Source organism: Ambystoma mexicanum, chromosome 6q (assembly GCF_040938575.1).
Source record: "Ambystoma mexicanum isolate Mex_15411 chromosome 6q, UKY_AmexF1_1, whole genome shotgun sequence".
NCBI lineage: Eukaryota > Metazoa > Chordata > Amphibia > Caudata > Ambystomatidae > Ambystoma > Ambystoma mexicanum.
Window position 1 is genome coordinate 1,628,002,492 of NC_090937.1, and position 18,178 is coordinate 1,628,020,669.

Below are 18,178 nucleotides of genomic sequence, written 5' to 3' on the forward strand. Positions count from 1 at the left end.
CCAACGCAGATCAAATCTTTAAATTGTTCAAAATGCATTTTTTGGAAATCAGACTCATGCTGAAAGCAAAGCTGACACACTTTTCGTGAAAATCAAAACCCCATCCAGGAAAGGTTCTTGCATCCTAGTTTCTGCAACTGTCTATCGGTGAGGGGATTGAAGCGAGCAGGGCTCCTGGCCCCTCCCCGACAAAGCCCTGACGAAGGCCTGACAAAGGCCTATTCGCCTTGCCCTGACGGGCCTTGGTCCCAGCAGGCCACCGAGCACAGCACCTCAGCCTATTAGAGTGAGGTTTCAGGATCTCTCTCATCCTGTAAACCAACATACTGAAGAAGGTGAAACGTGTGGCTGCGCTCCTCACATGCTGAAGCAGCAGCAGCCCTTTCCCTGAAGCAAAGTTCCTTCATTCCTCCCTCCCATAACCCTTAGCAGGGGATTTATGGTAATTGAGTTGAGTTTCCAAACTGGCCCTTCCTTCCTTCCTTCCCATATCTGCCAGCTCGAGAAGGCTTGTTTTGTTGCACCTGGGAAGTAAAGTATCTATTTGCGAGAGAGAGAGAATGAGAGAGAGAGACAGAGAGAGAGAGACAGAGAGAGAAGGGGAAGGGGTGTTGGCAGTTAGGGTGTGAGCTAGAGAAATGAGGCCTGTCTGCAAAAGGCCATGGGATGGGAGTGCGTGGTTGCAGGTTGTTTGGCTTTGTAAGGCCTACTGCCCGCTTCACTCGAAACTGGGTCTAGGGTTGTCGGTTTGTAGGCTGTAAAAGCCCAGAAAAGCTCTTGTTCTCCAACCAGCAGAGTGGCGCAGCGGAAGCGTGCTGGGCCCATAACCCAGAAGTTGATGGATCGAAACCATCCTCTGCTAACTTTTTTCAAATTATGTTTTTGTGTCATGGCATTAGGGCAGAAAGAGCTGTAAGTGCCTGGATGCAATGTCATTCCTTGAACTTGCTGCCTCGTTCCACTCTTGCGCTAAATAGGAGAGGGTCCCAGCCCAGCCAACAAAATGTACTGTTCAATCAAACCAAACTTAAAACCAAGCTCCTTTTTTAAGGGGTCCCGGGGAAATGTTGGGCTGACCGGCAAGACCTCATGATGCGAACTGCTTCTGCGTCAAACGCAAGCTTTTTTCATTCCCAGCCAATGACTTATTCTTATTTCTAAGGGCCGCTCCATCAGATAGCCCAGACAGGCAGGCGTTGGTGGTATAGTGGTGAGCATAGCTGCCTTCCAAGCAGTTGACCCGGGTTCTATTCCCGGCCAACGCAGATCAAATCTTTAAATTGTTCAAAATGCATTTTTTGGAAATCAGACTCATGCTGAAAGCAAAGCTGACACACTTTTCGTGAAAATCAAAACCCCATCCAGGAAAGGTTCTTGCATCCTAGTTTCTGCAACTGTCTATCGGTGAGGGGATTGAAGCGAGCAGGGCTCCTGGCCCCTCCCCGACAAAGCCCTGACGAAGGCCTGACAAAGGCCTATTCGCCTTGCCCTGACGGGCCTTGGTCCCAGCAGGCCACCGAGCACAGCACCTCAGCCTATTAGAGTGAGGTTTCAGGATCTCTCTCATCCTGTAAACCAACATACTGAAGAAGGTGAAACGTGTGGCTGCGCTCCTCACATGCTGAAGCAGCAGCAGCCCTTTCCCTGAAGCAAAGTTCCTTCATTCCTCCCTCCCATAACCCTTAGCAGGGGATTTATGGTAATTGAGTTGAGTTTCCAAACTGGCCCTTCCTTCCTTCCTTCCCATATCTGCCAGCTCGAGAAGGCTTGTTTTGTTGCACCTGGGAAGTAAAGTATCTATTTGCGAGAGAGAGAGAATGAGAGAGAGAGACAGAGAGAGAGAGACAGAGAGAGAAGGGGAAGGGGTGTTGGCAGTTAGGGTGTGAGCTAGAGAAATGAGGCCTGTCTGCAAAAGGCCATGGGATGGGAGTGCGTGGTTGCAGGTTGTTTGGCTTTGTAAGGCCTACTGCCCGCTTCACTCGAAACTGGGTCTAGGGTTGTCGGTTTGTAGGCTGTAAAAGCCCAGAAAAGCTCTTGTTCTCCAACCAGCAGAGTGGCGCAGCGGAAGCGTGCTGGGCCCATAACCCAGAGGTCGATGGATCGAAACCATCCTCTGCTAACTTTTTTCAAATTATGTTTTTGTGTCATGGCATTAGGGCACAAAGAGCTGTAAGTGCCTGGATGCAATGTCATTCCTTGAACTTGCTGCCTCGTTCCACTCTTGCGCTAAATAGGAGAGGGTCCCAGCCCAGCCAACAAAATGTACTGTTCAATCAAACCAAACTTAAAACCAAGCTCCTTTTTTAAGGGGTCCCGGGGAAATGTTGGGCTGACCGGCAAGACCTCATGATGCGAACTGCTTCTGCGTCAAACGCAAGCTTTTTTCATTCCCAGCCAATGACTTATTCTTATTTCTAAGGGCCGCTCCATCAGATAGCCCAGACAGGCAGGCGTTGGTGGTATAGTGGTGAGCATAGCTGCCTTCCAAGCAGTTGACCCGGGTTCGATTCCCGGCCAACGCAGATCAAATCTTTAAATTGTTCAAAATGCATTTTTTGGAAATCAGACTCATGCTGAAAGCAAAGCTGACACACTTTTCGTGAAAATCAAAACCCCATCCAGGAAAGGTTCTTGCATCCTAGTTTCTGCAACTGTCTATCGGTGAGGGGATTGAAGCGAGCAGGGCTCCTGGCCCCTCCCCGACAAAGCCCTGACGAAGGCCTGACAAAGGCCTATTCGCCTTGCCCTGACGGGCCTTGGTCCCAGCAGGCCACCGAGCACAGCACCTCAGCCTATTAGAGTGAGGTTTCAGGATCTCTCTCATCCTGTAAACCAACATACTGAAGAAGGTGAAACGTGTGGCTGCGCTCCTCACATGCTGAAGCAGCAGCAGCCCTTTCCCTGAAGCAAAGTTCCTTCATTCCTCCCTCCCATAACCCTTAGCAGGGGATTTATGGTAATTGAGTTGAGTTTCCAAACTGGCCCTTCCTTCCTTCCTTCCCATATCTGCCAGCTCGAGAAGGCTTGTTTTGTTGCACCTGGGAAGTAAAGTATCTATTTGCGAGAGAGAGAGAATGAGAGAGAGAGACAGAGAGAGAGAGACAGAGAGAGAAGGGGAAGGGGTGTTGGCAGTTAGGGTGTGAGCTAGAGAAATGAGGCCTGTCTGCAAAAGGCCATGGGATGGGAGTGCGTGGTTGCAGGTTGTTTGGCTTTGTAAGGCCTACTGCCCGCTTCACTCGAAACTGGGTCTAGGGTTGTCGGTTTGTAGGCTGTAAAAGCCCAGAAAAGCTCTTGTTCTCCAACCAGCAGAGTGGCGCAGCGGAAGCGTGCTGGGCCCATAACCCAGAGGTCGATGGATCGAAACCATCCTCTGCTAACTTTTTTCAAATTATGTTTTTGTGTCATGGCATTAGGGCACAAAGAGCTGTAAGTGCCTGGATGCAATGTCATTCCTTGAACTTGCTGCCTCGTTCCACTCTTGCGCTAAATAGGAGAGGGTCCCAGCCCAGCCAACAAAATGTACTGTTCAATCAAACCAAACTTAAAACCAAGCTCCTTTTTTAAGGGGTCCCGGGGAAATGTTGGGCTGACCGGCAAGACCTCATGATGCGAACTGCTTCTGCGTCAAACGCAAGCTTTTTTCATTCCCAGCCAATGACTTATTCTTATTTCTAAGGGCCGCTCCATCAGATAGCCCAGACAGGCAGGCGTTGGTGGTATAGTGGTGAGCATAGCTGCCTTCCAAGCAGTTGACCTGGGTTCGATTCCCTGCCAACGCAGATCAAATCTTTAAATGGTTCAAAATGCATTTTTTGGAAATCAGACTCATGCTGAAAGCAAAGCTGACACACTTTTCGTGAAAATCAAAACCCCATCCAGGAAAGGTTCTTGCATCCTAGTTTCTGCAACTGTCTATCGGTGAGGGGATTGAAGCGAGCAGGGCTCCTGGCCCCTCCCCGACAAAGCCCTGACGAAGGCCTGACAAAGGCCTATTCGCCTTGCCCTGACGGGCCTTGGTCCCAGCAGGCCACCGAGCACAGCACCTCAGCCTATTAGAGTGAGGTTTCAGGATCTCTCTCATCCTGTAAACCAACATACTGAAGAAGGTGAAACGTGTGGCTGCGCTCCTCACATGCTGAAGCAGCAGCAGCCCTTTCCCTGAAGCAAAGTTCCTTCATTCCTCCCTCCCATAACCCTTAGCAGGGGATTTATGGTAATTGAGTTGAGTTTCCAAACTGGCCCTTCCTTCCTTCCTTCCCATATCTGCCAGCTCGAGAAGGCTTGTTTTGTTGCACCTGGGAAGTAAAGTATCTATTTGCGAGAGAGAGAGAATGAGAGAGAGAGACAGAGAGAGAGAGACAGAGAGAGAAGGGGAAGGGGTGTTGGCAGTTAGGGTGTGAGCTAGAGAAATGAGGCCTGTCTGCAAAAGGCCATGGGATGGGAGTGCGTGGTTGCAGGTTGTTTGGCTTTGTAAGGCCTACTGCCCGCTTCACTCGAAACTGGGTCTAGGGTTGTCGGTTTGTAGGCTGTAAAAGCCCAGAAAAGCTCTTGTTCTCCAACCAGCAGAGTGGCGCAGCGGAAGCGTGCTGGGCCCATAACCCAGAGGTCGATGGATCGAAACCATCCTCTGCTAACTTTTTTCAAATTATGTTTTTGTGTCATGGCATTAGGGCACAAAGAGCTGTAAGTGCCTGGATGCAATGTCATTCCTTGAACTTGCTGCCTCGTTCCACTCTTGCGCTAAATAGGAGAGGGTCCCAGCCCAGCCAACAAAATGTACTGTTCAATCAAACCAAACTTAAAACCAAGCTCCTTTTTTAAGGGGTCCCGGGGAAATGTTGGGCTGACCGGCAAGACCTCATGATGCGAACTGCTTCTGCGTCAAACGCAAGCTTTTTTCATTCCCAGCCAATGACTTATTCTTATTTCTAAGGGCCGCTACATCAGATAGCCCAGACAGGCAGGCGTTGGTGGTATAGTGGTGAGCATAGCTGCCTTCCAAGCAGTTGACCTGGGTTCGATTCCCTGCCAACGCAGATCAAATCTTTAAATTGTTCAAAATGCATTTTTTGGAAATCAGACTCATGCTGAAAGCAAAGCTGACACACTTTTCGTGAAAATCAAAACCCCATCCAGGAAAGGTTCTTGCATCCTAGTTTCTGCAACTGTCTATCGGTGAGGGGATTGAAGCGAGCAGGGCTCCTGGCCCCTCCCCGACAAAGCCCTGACGAAGGCCTGACAAAGGCCTATTCGCCTTGCCCTGACGGGCCTTGGTCCCAGCAGGCCACCGAGCACAGCACCTCAGCCTATTAGAGTGAGGTTTCAGGATCTCTCTCATCCTGTAAACCAACATACTGAAGAAGGTGAAACGTGTGGCTGCGCTCCTCACATGCTGAAGCAGCAGCAGCCCTTTCCCTGAAGCAAAGTTCCTTCATTCCTCCCTCCCATAACCCTTAGCAGGGGATTTATGGTAATTGAGTTGAGTTTCCAAACTGGCCCTTCCTTCCTTCCTTCCCATATCTGCCAGCTCGAGAAGGCTTGTTTTGTTGCACCTGGGAAGTAAAGTATCTATTTGCGAGAGAGAGAGAATGAGAGAGAGAGACAGAGAGAGAGAGACAGAGAGAGAAGGGGAAGGGGTGTTGGCAGTTAGGGTGTGAGCTAGAGAAATGAGGCCTGTCTGCAAAAGGCCATGGGATGGGAGTGCGTGGTTGCAGGTTGTTTGGCTTTGTAAGGCCTACTGCCCGCTTCACTCGAAACTGGGTCTAGGGTTGTCGGTTTGTAGGCTGTAAAAGCCCAGAAAAGCTCTTGTTCTCCAACCAGCAGAGTGGCGCAGCGGAAGCGTGCTGGGCCCATAACCCAGAAGTTGATGGATCGAAACCATCCTCTGCTAACTTTTTTCAAATTATGTTTTTGTGTCATGGCATTAGGGCAGAAAGAGCTGTAAGTGCCTGGATGCAATGTCATTCCTTGAACTTGCTGCCTCGTTCCACTCTTGCGCTAAATAGGAGAGGGTCCCAGCCCAGCCAACAAAATGTACTGTTCAATCAAACCAAACTTAAAACCAAGCTCCTTTTTTAAGGGGTCCCGGGGAAATGTTGGGCTGACCGGCAAGACCTCATGATGCGAACTGCTTCTGCGTCAAACGCAAGCTTTTTTCATTCCCAGCCAATGACTTATTCTTATTTCTAAGGGCCGCTCCATCAGATAGCCCAGACAGGCAGGCGTTGGTGGTATAGTGGTGAGCATAGCTGCCTTCCAAGCAGTTGACCCGGGTTCTATTCCCGGCCAACGCAGATCAAATCTTTAAATTGTTCAAAATGCATTTTTTGGAAATCAGACTCATGCTGAAAGCAAAGCTGACACACTTTTCGTGAAAATCAAAACCCCATCCAGGAAAGGTTCTTGCATCCTAGTTTCTGCAACTGTCTATCGGTGAGGGGATTGAAGCGAGCAGGGCTCCTGGCCCCTCCCCGACAAAGCCCTGACGAAGGCCTGACAAAGGCCTATTCGCCTTGCCCTGACGGGCCTTGGTCCCAGCAGGCCACCGAGCACAGCACCTCAGCCTATTAGAGTGAGGTTTCAGGATCTCTCTCATCCTGTAAACCAACATACTGAAGAAGGTGAAACGTGTGGCTGCGCTCCTCACATGCTGAAGCAGCAGCAGCCCTTTCCCTGAAGCAAAGTTCCTTCATTCCTCCCTCCCATAACCCTTAGCAGGGGATTTATGGTAATTGAGTTGAGTTTCCAAACTGGCCCTTCCTTCCTTCCTTCCCATATCTGCCAGCTCGAGAAGGCTTGTTTTGTTGCACCTGGGAAGTAAAGTATCTATTTGCGAGAGAGAGAGAATGAGAGAGAGAGACAGAGAGAGAGAGACAGAGAGAGAAGGGGAAGGGGTGTTGGCAGTTAGGGTGTGAGCTAGAGAAATGAGGCCTGTCTGCAAAAGGCCATGGGATGGGAGTGCGTGGTTGCAGGTTGTTTGGCTTTGTAAGGCCTACTGCCCGCTTCACTCGAAACTGGGTCTAGGGTTGTCGGTTTGTAGGCTGTAAAAGCCCAGAAAAGCTCTTGTTCTCCAACCAGCAGAGTGGCGCAGCGGAAGCGTGCTGGGCCCATAACCCAGAGGTCGATGGATCGAAACCATCCTCTGCTAACTTTTTTCAAATTATGTTTTTGTGTCATGGCATTAGGGCACAAAGAGCTGTAAGTGCCTGGATGCAATGTCATTCCTTGAACTTGCTGCCTCGTTCCACTCTTGCGCTAAATAGGAGAGGGTCCCAGCCCAGCCAACAAAATGTACTGTTCAATCAAACCAAACTTAAAACCAAGCTCCTTTTTTAAGGGGTCCCGGGGAAATGTTGGGCTGACCGGCAAGACCTCATGATGCGAACTGCTTCTGCGTCAAACGCAAGCTTTTTTCATTCCCAGCCAATGACTTATTCTTATTTCTAAGGGCCGCTCCATCAGATAGCCCAGACAGGCAGGCGTTGGTGGTATAGTGGTGAGCATAGCTGCCTTCCAAGCAGTTGACCCGGGTTCGATTCCCGGCCAACGCAGATCAAATCTTTAAATTGTTCAAAATGCATTTTTTGGAAATCAGACTCATGCTGAAAGCAAAGCTGACACACTTTTCGTGAAAATCAAAACCCCATCCAGGAAAGGTTCTTGCATCCTAGTTTCTGCAACTGTCTATCGGTGAGGGGATTGAAGCGAGCAGGGCTCCTGGCCCCTCCCCGACAAAGCCCTGACGAAGGCCTGACAAAGGCCTATTCGCCTTGCCCTGACGGGCCTTGGTCCCAGCAGGCCACCGAGCACAGCACCTCAGCCTATTAGAGTGAGGTTTCAGGATCTCTCTCATCCTGTAAACCAACATACTGAAGAAGGTGAAACGTGTGGCTGCGCTCCTCACATGCTGAAGCAGCAGCAGCCCTTTCCCTGAAGCAAAGTTCCTTCATTCCTCCCTCCCATAACCCTTAGCAGGGGATTTATGGTAATTGAGTTGAGTTTCCAAACTGGCCCTTCCTTCCTTCCTTCCCATATCTGCCAGCTCGAGAAGGCTTGTTTTGTTGCACCTGGGAAGTAAAGTATCTATTTGCGAGAGAGAGAGAATGAGAGAGAGAGACAGAGAGAGAGAGACAGAGAGAGAAGGGGAAGGGGTGTTGGCAGTTAGGGTGTGAGCTAGAGAAATGAGGCCTGTCTGCAAAAGGCCATGGGATGGGAGTGCGTGGTTGCAGGTTGTTTGGCTTTGTAAGGCCTACTGCCCGCTTCACTCGAAACTGGGTCTAGGGTTGTCGGTTTGTAGGCTGTAAAAGCCCAGAAAAGCTCTTGTTCTCCAACCAGCAGAGTGGCGCAGCGGAAGCGTGCTGGGCCCATAACCCAGAGGTCGATGGATCGAAACCATCCTCTGCTAACTTTTTTCAAATTATGTTTTTGTGTCATGGCATTAGGGCACAAAGAGCTGTAAGTGCCTGGATGCAATGTCATTCCTTGAACTTGCTGCCTCGTTCCACTCTTGCGCTAAATAGGAGAGGGTCCCAGCCCAGCCAACAAAATGTACTGTTCAATCAAACCAAACTTAAAACCAAGCTCCTTTTTTAAGGGGTCCCGGGGAAATGTTGGGCTGACCGGCAAGACCTCATGATGCGAACTGCTTCTGCGTCAAACGCAAGCTTTTTTCATTCCCAGCCAATGACTTATTCTTATTTCTAAGGGCCGCTCCATCAGATAGCCCAGACAGGCAGGCGTTGGTGGTATAGTGGTGAGCATAGCTGCCTTCCAAGCAGTTGACCTGGGTTCGATTCCCTGCCAACGCAGATCAAATCTTTAAATTGTTCAAAATGCATTTTTTGGAAATCAGACTCATGCTGAAAGCAAAGCTGACACACTTTTCGTGAAAATCAAAACCCCATCCAGGAAAGGTTCTTGCATCCTAGTTTCTGCAACTGTCTATCGGTGAGGGGATTGAAGCGAGCAGGGCTCCTGGCCCCTCCCCGACAAAGCCCTGACGAAGGCCTGACAAAGGCCTATTCGCCTTGCCCTGACGGGCCTTGGTCCCAGCAGGCCACCGAGCACAGCACCTCAGCCTATTAGAGTGAGGTTTCAGGATCTCTCTCATCCTGTAAACCAACATACTGAAGAAGGTGAAACGTGTGGCTGCGCTCCTCACATGCTGAAGCAGCAGCAGCCCTTTCCCTGAAGCAAAGTTCCTTCATTCCTCCCTCCCATAACCCTTAGCAGGGGATTTATGGTAATTGAGTTGAGTTTCCAAACTGGCCCTTCCTTCCTTCCTTCCCATATCTGCCAGCTCGAGAAGGCTTGTTTTGTTGCACCTGGGAAGTAAAGTATCTATTTGCGAGAGAGAGAGAATGAGAGAGAGAGACAGAGAGAGAGAGACAGAGAGAGAAGGGGAAGGGGTGTTGGCAGTTAGGGTGTGAGCTAGAGAAATGAGGCCTGTCTGCAAAAGGCCATGGGATGGGAGTGCGTGGTTGCAGGTTGTTTGGCTTTGTAAGGCCTACTGCCCGCTTCACTCGAAACTGGGTCTAGGGTTGTCGGTTTGTAGGCTGTAAAAGCCCAGAAAAGCTCTTGTTCTCCAACCAGCAGAGTGGCGCAGCGGAAGCGTGCTGGGCCCATAACCCAGAGGTCGATGGATCGAAACCATCCTCTGCTAACTTTTTTCAAATTATGTTTTTGTGTCATGGCATTAGGGCACAAAGAGCTGTAAGTGCCTGGATGCAATGTCATTCCTTGAACTTGCTGCCTCGTTCCACTCTTGCGCTAAATAGGAGAGGGTCCCAGCCCAGCCAACAAAATGTACTGTTCAATCAAACCAAACTTAAAACCAAGCTCCTTTTTTAAGGGGTCCCGGGGAAATGTTGGGCTGACCGGCAAGACCTCATGATGCGAACTGCTTCTGCGTCAAACGCAAGCTTTTTTCATTCCCAGCCAATGACTTATTCTTATTTCTAAGGGCCGCTCCATCAGATAGCCCAGACAGGCAGGCGTTGGTGGTATAGTGGTGAGCATAGCTGCCTTCCAAGCAGTTGACCCGGGTTCTATTCCCGGCCAACGCAGATCAAATCTTTAAATTGTTCAAAATGCATTTTTTGGAAATCAGACTCATGCTGAAAGCAAAGCTGACACACTTTTCGTGAAAATCAAAACCCCATCCAGGAAAGGTTCTTGCATCCTAGTTTCTGCAACTGTCTATCGGTGAGGGGATTGAAGCGAGCAGGGCTCCTGGCCCCTCCCCGACAAAGCCCTGACGAAGGCCTGACAAAGGCCTATTCGCCTTGCCCTGACGGGCCTTGGTCCCAGCAGGCCACCGAGCACAGCACCTCAGCCTATTAGAGTGAGGTTTCAGGATCTCTCTCATCCTGTAAACCAACATACTGAAGAAGGTGAAACGTGTGGCTGCGCTCCTCACATGCTGAAGCAGCAGCAGCCCTTTCCCTGAAGCAAAGTTCCTTCATTCCTCCCTCCCATAACCCTTAGCAGGGGATTTATGGTAATTGAGTTGAGTTTCCAAACTGGCCCTTCCTTCCTTCCTTCCCATATCTGCCAGCTCGAGAAGGCTTGTTTTGTTGCACCTGGGAAGTAAAGTATCTATTTGCGAGAGAGAGAGAATGAGAGAGAGAGACAGAGAGAGAGAGACAGAGAGAGAAGGGGAAGGGGTGTTGGCAGTTAGGGTGTGAGCTAGAGAAATGAGGCCTGTCTGCAAAAGGCCATGGGATGGGAGTGCGTGGTTGCAGGTTGTTTGGCTTTGTAAGGCCTACTGCCCGCTTCACTCGAAACTGGGTCTAGGGTTGTCGGTTTGTAGGCTGTAAAAGCCCAGAAAAGCTCTTGTTCTCCAACCAGCAGAGTGGCGCAGCGGAAGCGTGCTGGGCCCATAACCCAGAGGTCGATGGATCGAAACCATCCTCTGCTAACTTTTTTCAAATTATGTTTTTGTGTCATGGCATTAGGGCAGAAAGAGCTGTAAGTGCCTGGATGCAATGTCATTCCTTGAACTTGCTGCCTCGTTCCACTCTTGCGCTAAATAGGAGAGGGTCCCAGCCCAGCCAACAAAATGTACTGTTCAATCAAACCAAACTTAAAACCAAGCTCCTTTTTTAAGGGGTCCCGGGGAAATGTTGGGCTGACCGGCAAGACCTCATGATGCGAACTGCTTCTGCGTCAAACGCAAGCTTTTTTCATTCCCAGCCAATGACTTATTCTTATTTCTAAGGGCCGCTCCATCAGATAGCCCAGACAGGCAGGCGTTGGTGGTATAGTGGTGAGCATAGCTGCCTTCCAAGCAGTTGACCCGGGTTCTATTCCCGGCCAACGCAGATCAAATCTTTAAATTGTTCAAAATGCATTTTTTGGAAATCAGACTCATGCTGAAAGCAAAGCTGACACACTTTTCGTGAAAATCAAAACCCCATCCAGGAAAGGTTCTTGCATCCTAGTTTCTGCAACTGTCTATCGGTGAGGGGATTGAAGCGAGCAGGGCTCCTGGCCCCTCCCCGACAAAGCCCTGACGAAGGCCTGACAAAGGCCTATTCGCCTTGCCCTGACGGGCCTTGGTCCCAGCAGGCCACCGAGCACAGCACCTCAGCCTATTAGAGTGAGGTTTCAGGATCTCTCTCATCCTGTAAACCAACATACTGAAGAAGGTGAAACGTGTGGCTGCGCTCCTCACATGCTGAAGCAGCAGCAGCCCTTTCCCTGAAGCAAAGTTCCTTCATTCCTCCCTCCCATAACCCTTAGCAGGGGATTTATGGTAATTGAGTTGAGTTTCCAAACTGGCCCTTCCTTCCTTCCTTCCCATATCTGCCAGCTCGAGAAGGCTTGTTTTGTTGCACCTGGGAAGTAAAGTATCTATTTGCGAGAGAGAGAGAATGAGAGAGAGAGACAGAGAGAGAGAGACAGAGAGAGAAGGGGAAGGGGTGTTGGCAGTTAGGGTGTGAGCTAGAGAAATGAGGCCTGTCTGCAAAAGGCCATGGGATGGGAGTGCGTGGTTGCAGGTTGTTTGGCTTTGTAAGGCCTACTGCCCGCTTCACTCGAAACTGGGTCTAGGGTTGTCGGTTTGTAGGCTGTAAAAGCCCAGAAAAGCTCTTGTTCTCCAACCAGCAGAGTGGCGCAGCGGAAGCGTGCTGGGCCCATAACACAGAGGTCGATGGATCGAAACCATCCTCTGCTAACTTTTTTCAAATTATGTTTTTGTGTCATGGCATTAGGGCACAAAGAGCTGTAAGTGCCTGGATGCAATGTCATTCCTTGAACTTGCTGCCTCGTTCCACTCTTGCGCTAAATAGGAGAGGGTCCCAGCCCAGCCAACAAAATGCACTGTTCAATCAAACCAAACTTAAAACCAAGCTCCTTTTTTAAGGGGTCCCGGGGAAATGTTGGGCTGACCGGCAAGACCTCATGATGCGAACTGCTTCTGCGTCAAACGCAAGCTTTTTTCATTCCCAGCCAATGACTTATTCTTATTTCTAAAGGCCGCTCCATCAGATAGCCCAGACAGGCAGGCGTTGGTGGTATAGTGGTGAGCATAGCTGCCTTCCAAGCAGTTGACCCGGGTTCGATTCCCGGCCAACGCAGATCAAATCTTTAAATTGTTCAAAATGCATTTTTTGGAAATCAGACTCATGCTGAAAGCAAAGCTGACACACTTTTCGTGAAAATCAAAACCCCATCCAGGAAAGGTTCTTGCATCCTAGTTTCTGCAACTGTCTATCGGTGAGGGGATTGAAGCGAGCAGGGCTCCTGGCCCCTCCCCGACAAAGCCCTGACGAAGGCCTGACAAAGGCCTATTCGCCTTGCCCTGACGGGCCTTGGTCCCAGCAGGCCACCGAGCACAGCACCTCAGCCTATTAGAGTGAGGTTTCAGGATCTCTCTCATCCTGTAAACCAACATACTGAAGAAGGTGAAACGTGTGGCTGCGCTCCTCACATGCTGAAGCAGCAGCAGCCCTTTCCCTGAAGCAAAGTTCCTTCATTCCTCCCTCCCATAACCCTTAGCAGGGGATTTATGGTAATTGAGTTGAGTTTCCAAACTGGCCCTTCCTTCCTTCCTTCCCATATCTGCCAGCTCGAGAAGGCTTGTTTTGTTGCACCTGGGAAGTAAAGTATCTATTTGCGAGAGAGAGAGAATGAGAGAGAGAGACAGAGAGAGAGAGACAGAGAGAGAAGGGGAAGGGGTGTTGGCAGTTAGGGTGTGAGCTAGAGAAATGAGGCCTGTCTGCAAAAGGCCATGGGATGGGAGTGCGTGGTTGCAGGTTGTTTGGCTTTGTAAGGCCTACTGCCCGCTTCACTCGAAACTGGGTCTAGGGTTGTCGGTTTGTAGGCTGTAAAAGCCCAGAAAAGCTCTTGTTCTCCAACCAGCAGAGTGGCGCAGCGGAAGCGTGCTGGGCCCATAACCCAGAGGTCGATGGATCGAAACCATCCTCTGCTAACTTTTTTCAAATTATGTTTTTGTGTCATGGCATTAGGGCAGAAAGAGCTGTAAGTGCCTGGATGCAATGTCATTCCTTGAACTTGCTGCCTCGTTCCACTCTTGCGCTAAATAGGAGAGGGTCCCAGCCCAGCCAACAAAATGTACTGTTCAATCAAACCAAACTTAAAACCAAGCTCCTTTTTTAAGGGGTCCCGGGGAAATGTTGGGCTGACCGGCAAGACCTCATGATGCGAACTGCTTCTGCGTCAAACGCAAGCTTTTTTCATTCCCAGCCAATGACTTATTCTTATTTCTAAGGGCCGCTCCATCAGATAGCCCAGACAGGCAGGCGTTGGTGGTATAGTGGTGAGCATAGCTGCCTTCCAAGCAGTTGACCCGGGTTCTATTCCCGGCCAACGCAGATCAAATCTTTAAATTGTTCAAAATGCATTTTTTGGAAATCAGACTCATGCTGAAAGCAAAGCTGACACACTTTTCGTGAAAATCAAAACCCCATCCAGGAAAGGTTCTTGCATCCTAGTTTCTGCAACTGTCTATCGGTGAGGGGATTGAAGCGAGCAGGGCTCCTGGCCCCTCCCCGACAAAGCCCTGACGAAGGCCTGACAAAGGCCTATTCGCCTTGCCCTGACGGGCCTTGGTCCCAGCAGGCCACCGAGCACAGCACCTCAGCCTATTAGAGTGAGGTTTCAGGATCTCTCTCATCCTGTAAACCAACATACTGAAGAAGGTGAAACGTGTGGCTGCGCTCCTCACATGCTGAAGCAGCAGCAGCCCTTTCCCTGAAGCAAAGTTCCTTCATTCCTCCCTCCCATAACCCTTAGCAGGGGATTTATGGTAATTGAGTTGAGTTTCCAAACTGGCCCTTCCTTCCTTCCTTCCCATATCTGCCAGCTCGAGAAGGCTTGTTTTGTTGCACCTGGGAAGTAAAGTATCTATTTGCGAGAGAGAGAGAATGAGAGAGAGAGACAGAGAGAGAGAGACAGAGAGAGAAGGGGAAGGGGTGTTGGCAGTTAGGGTGTGAGCTAGAGAAATGAGGCCTGTCTGCAAAAGGCCATGGGATGGGAGTGCGTGGTTGCAGGTTGTTTGGCTTTGTAAGGCCTACTGCCCGCTTCACTCGAAACTGGGTCTAGGGTTGTCGGTTTGTAGGCTGTAAAAGCCCAGAAAAGCTCTTGTTCTCCAACCAGCAGAGTGGCGCAGCGGAAGCGTGCTGGGCCCATAACCCAGAGGTCGATGGATCGAAACCATCCTCTGCTAACTTTTTTCAAATTATGTTTTTGTGTCATGGCATTAGGGCACAAAGAGCTGTAAGTGCCTGGATGCAATGTCATTCCTTGAACTTGCTGCCTCGTTCCACTCTTGCGCTAAATAGGAGAGGGTCCCAGCCCAGCCAACAAAATGTACTGTTCAATCAAACCAAACTTAAAACCAAGCTCCTTTTTTAAGGGGTCCCGGGGAAATGTTGGGCTGACCGGCAAGACCTCATGATGCGAACTGCTTCTGCGTCAAACGCAAGCTTTTTTCATTCCCAGCCAATGACTTATTCTTATTTCTAAGGGCCGCTCCATCAGATAGCCCAGACAGGCAGGCGTTGGTGGTATAGTGGTGAGCATAGCTGCCTTCCAAGCAGTTGACCCGGGTTCGATTCCCGGCCAACGCAGATCAAATCTTTAAATTGTTCAAAATGCATTTTTTGGAAATCAGACTCATGCTGAAAGCAAAGCTGACACACTTTTCGTGAAAATCAAAACCCCATCCAGGAAAGGTTCTTGCATCCTAGTTTCTGCAACTGTCTATCGGTGAGGGGATTGAAGCGAGCAGGGCTCCTGGCCCCTCCCCGACAAAGCCCTGACGAAGGCCTGACAAAGGCCTATTCGCCTTGCCCTGACGGGCCTTGGTCCCAGCAGGCCACCGAGCACAGCACCTCAGCCTATTAGAGTGAGGTTTCAGGATCTCTCTCATCCTGTAAACCAACATACTGAAGAAGGTGAAACGTGTGGCTGCGCTCCTCACATGCTGAAGCAGCAGCAGCCCTTTCCCTGAAGCAAAGTTCCTTCATTCCTCCCTCCCATAACCCTTAGCAGGGGATTTATGGTAATTGAGTTGAGTTTCCAAACTGGCCCTTCCTTCCTTCCTTCCCATATCTGCCAGCTCGAGAAGGCTTGTTTTGTTGCACCTGGGAAGTAAAGTATCTATTTGCGAGAGAGAGAGAATGAGAGAGAGAGACAGAGAGAGAGAGACAGAGAGAGAAGGGGAAGGGGTGTTGGCAGTTAGGGTGTGAGCTAGAGAAATGAGGCCTGTCTGCAAAAGGCCATGGGATGGGAGTGCGTGGTTGCAGGTTGTTTGGCTTTGTAAGGCCTACTGCCCGCTTCACTCGAAACTGGGTCTAGGGTTGTCGGTTTGTAGGCTGTAAAAGCCCAGAAAAGCTCTTGTTCTCCAACCAGCAGAGTGGCGCAGCGGAAGCGTGCTGGGCCCATAACCCAGAGGTCGATGGATCGAAACCATCCTCTGCTAACTTTTTTCAAATTATGTTTTTGTGTCATGGCATTAGGGCACAAAGAGCTGTAAGTGCCTGGATGCAATGTCATTCCTTGAACTTGCTGCCTCGTTCCACTCTTGCGCTAAATAGGAGAGGGTCCCAGCCCAGCCAACAAAATGTACTGTTCAATCAAACCAAACTTAAAACCAAGCTCCTTTTTTAAGGGGTCCCGGGGAAATGTTGGGCTGACCGGCAAGACCTCATGATGCGAACTGCTTCTGCGTCAAACGCAAGCTTTTTTCATTCCCAGCCAATGACTTATTCTTATTTCTAAGGGCCGCTCCATCAGATAGCCCAGACAGGCAGGCGTTGGTGGTATAGTGGTGAGCATAGCTGCCTTCCAAGCAGTTGACCTGGGTTCGATTCCCTGCCAACGCAGATCAAATCTTTAAATTGTTCAAAATGCATTTTTTGGAAATCAGACTCATGCTGAAAGCAAAGCTGACACACTTTTCGTGAAAATCAAAACCCCATCCAGGAAAGGTTCTTGCATCCTAGTTTCTGCAACTGTCTATCGGTGAGGGGATTGAAGCGAGCAGGGCTCCTGGCCCCTCCCCGACAAAGCCCTGACGAAGGCCTGACAAAGGCCTATTCGCCTTGCCCTGACGGGCCTTGGTCCCAGCAGGCCACCGAGCACAGCACCTCAGCCTATTAGAGTGAGGTTTCAGGATCTCTCTCATCCTGTAAACCAACATACTGAAGAAGGTGAAACGTGTGGCTGCGCTCCTCACATGCTGAAGCAGCAGCAGCCCTTTCCCTGAAGCAAAGTTCCTTCATTCCTCCCTCCCATAACCCTTAGCAGGGGATTTATGGTAATTGAGTTGAGTTTCCAAACTGGCCCTTCCTTCCTTCCTTCCCATATCTGCCAGCTCGAGAAGGCTTGTTTTGTTGCACCTGGGAAGTAAAGTATCTATTTGCGAGAGAGAGAGAATGAGAGAGAGAGACAGAGAGAGAGAGACAGAGAGAGAAGGGGAAGGGGTGTTGGCAGTTAGGGTGTGAGCTAGAGAAATGAGGCCTGTCTGCAAAAGGCCATGGGATGGGAGTGCGTGGTTGCAGGTTGTTTGGCTTTGTAAGGCCTACTGCCCGCTTCACTCGAAACTGGGTCTAGGGTTGTCGGTTTGTAGGCTGTAAAAGCCCAGAAAAGCTCTTGTTCTCCAACCAGCAGAGTGGCGCAGCGGAAGCGTGCTGGGCCCATAACCCAGAGGTCGATGGATCGAAACCATCCTCTGCTAACTTTTTTCAAATTATGTTTTTGTGTCATGGCATTAGGGCACAAAGAGCTGTAAGTGCCTGGATGCAATGTCATTCCTTGAACTTGCTGCCTCGTTCCACTCTTGCGCTAAATAGGAGAGGGTCCCAGCCCAGCCAACAAAATGTACTGTTCAATCAAACCAAACTTAAAACCAAGCTCCTTTTTTAAGGGGTCCCGGGGAAATGTTGGGCTGACCGGCAAGACCTCATGATGCGAACTGCTTCTGCGTCAAACGCAAGCTTTTTTCATTCCCAGCCAATGACTTATTCTTATTTCTAAGGGCCGCTCCATCAGATAGCCCAGACAGGCAGGCGTTGGTGGTATAGTGGTGAGCATAGCTGCCTTCCAAGCAGTTGACCCCGGTTCGATTCCCGGCCAACGCAGATCAAATCTTTAAATTGTTCAAAATGCATTTTTTGGAAATCAGACTCATGCTGAAAGCAAAGCTGACACACTTTTCGTGAAAATCAAAACCCCATCCAGGAAAGGTTCTTGCATCCTAGTTTCTGCAACTGTCTATCGGTGAGGGGATTGAAGCGAGCAGGGCTCCTGGCCCCTCCCCGACAAAGCCCTGACGAAGGCCTGACAAAGGCCTATTCGCCTTGCCCTGACGGGCCTTGGTCCCAGCAGGCCACCGAGCACAGCACCTCAGCCTATTAGAGTGAGGTTTCAGGATCTCTCTCATCCTGTAAACCAACATACTGAAGAAGGTGAAACGTGTGGCTGCGCTCCTCACATGCTGAAGCAGCAGCAGCCCTTTCCCTGAAGCAAAGTTCCTTCATTCCTCCCTCCCATAACCCTTAGCAGGGGATTTATGGTAATTGAGTTGAGTTTCCAAACTGGCCCTTCCTTCCTTCCTTCCCATATCTGCCAGCTCGAGAAGGCTTGTTTTGTTGCACCTGGGAAGTAAAGTATCTATTTGCGAGAGAGAGAGAATGAGAGAGAGAGACAGAGA

The 18,178-nt window shown here is 50.0% G+C and overlaps 4 non-coding genes across 4 annotated transcripts; all 4 read left to right on the forward strand.

The window, feature by feature from the left end:
* The first annotated feature begins 2,450 nt into the window (after positions 1-2,450).
* Positions 2,451-2,522, forward strand: TRNAG-UCC (transfer RNA glycine (anticodon UCC)). Its single transcript has one exon. It is a non-coding gene; the product is annotated as a tRNA-Gly (tRNA).
* Positions 2,523-7,478: 4,956 nt separating this feature from the next.
* On the forward strand, positions 7,479-7,550 carry TRNAG-UCC (transfer RNA glycine (anticodon UCC)). Its single transcript has one exon. It is a non-coding gene; the product is annotated as a tRNA-Gly (tRNA).
* A 4,956-nt stretch (positions 7,551-12,506) lies between these two features.
* Positions 12,507-12,578, forward strand: TRNAG-UCC (transfer RNA glycine (anticodon UCC)). The gene has a single exon. It is a non-coding gene; the product is annotated as a tRNA-Gly (tRNA).
* Positions 12,579-15,020: 2,442 nt separating this feature from the next.
* On the forward strand, positions 15,021-15,092 carry TRNAG-UCC (transfer RNA glycine (anticodon UCC)). Its single transcript has one exon. It is a non-coding gene; the product is annotated as a tRNA-Gly (tRNA).
* The last annotated feature ends 3,086 nt before the right edge of the window (positions 15,093-18,178 follow it).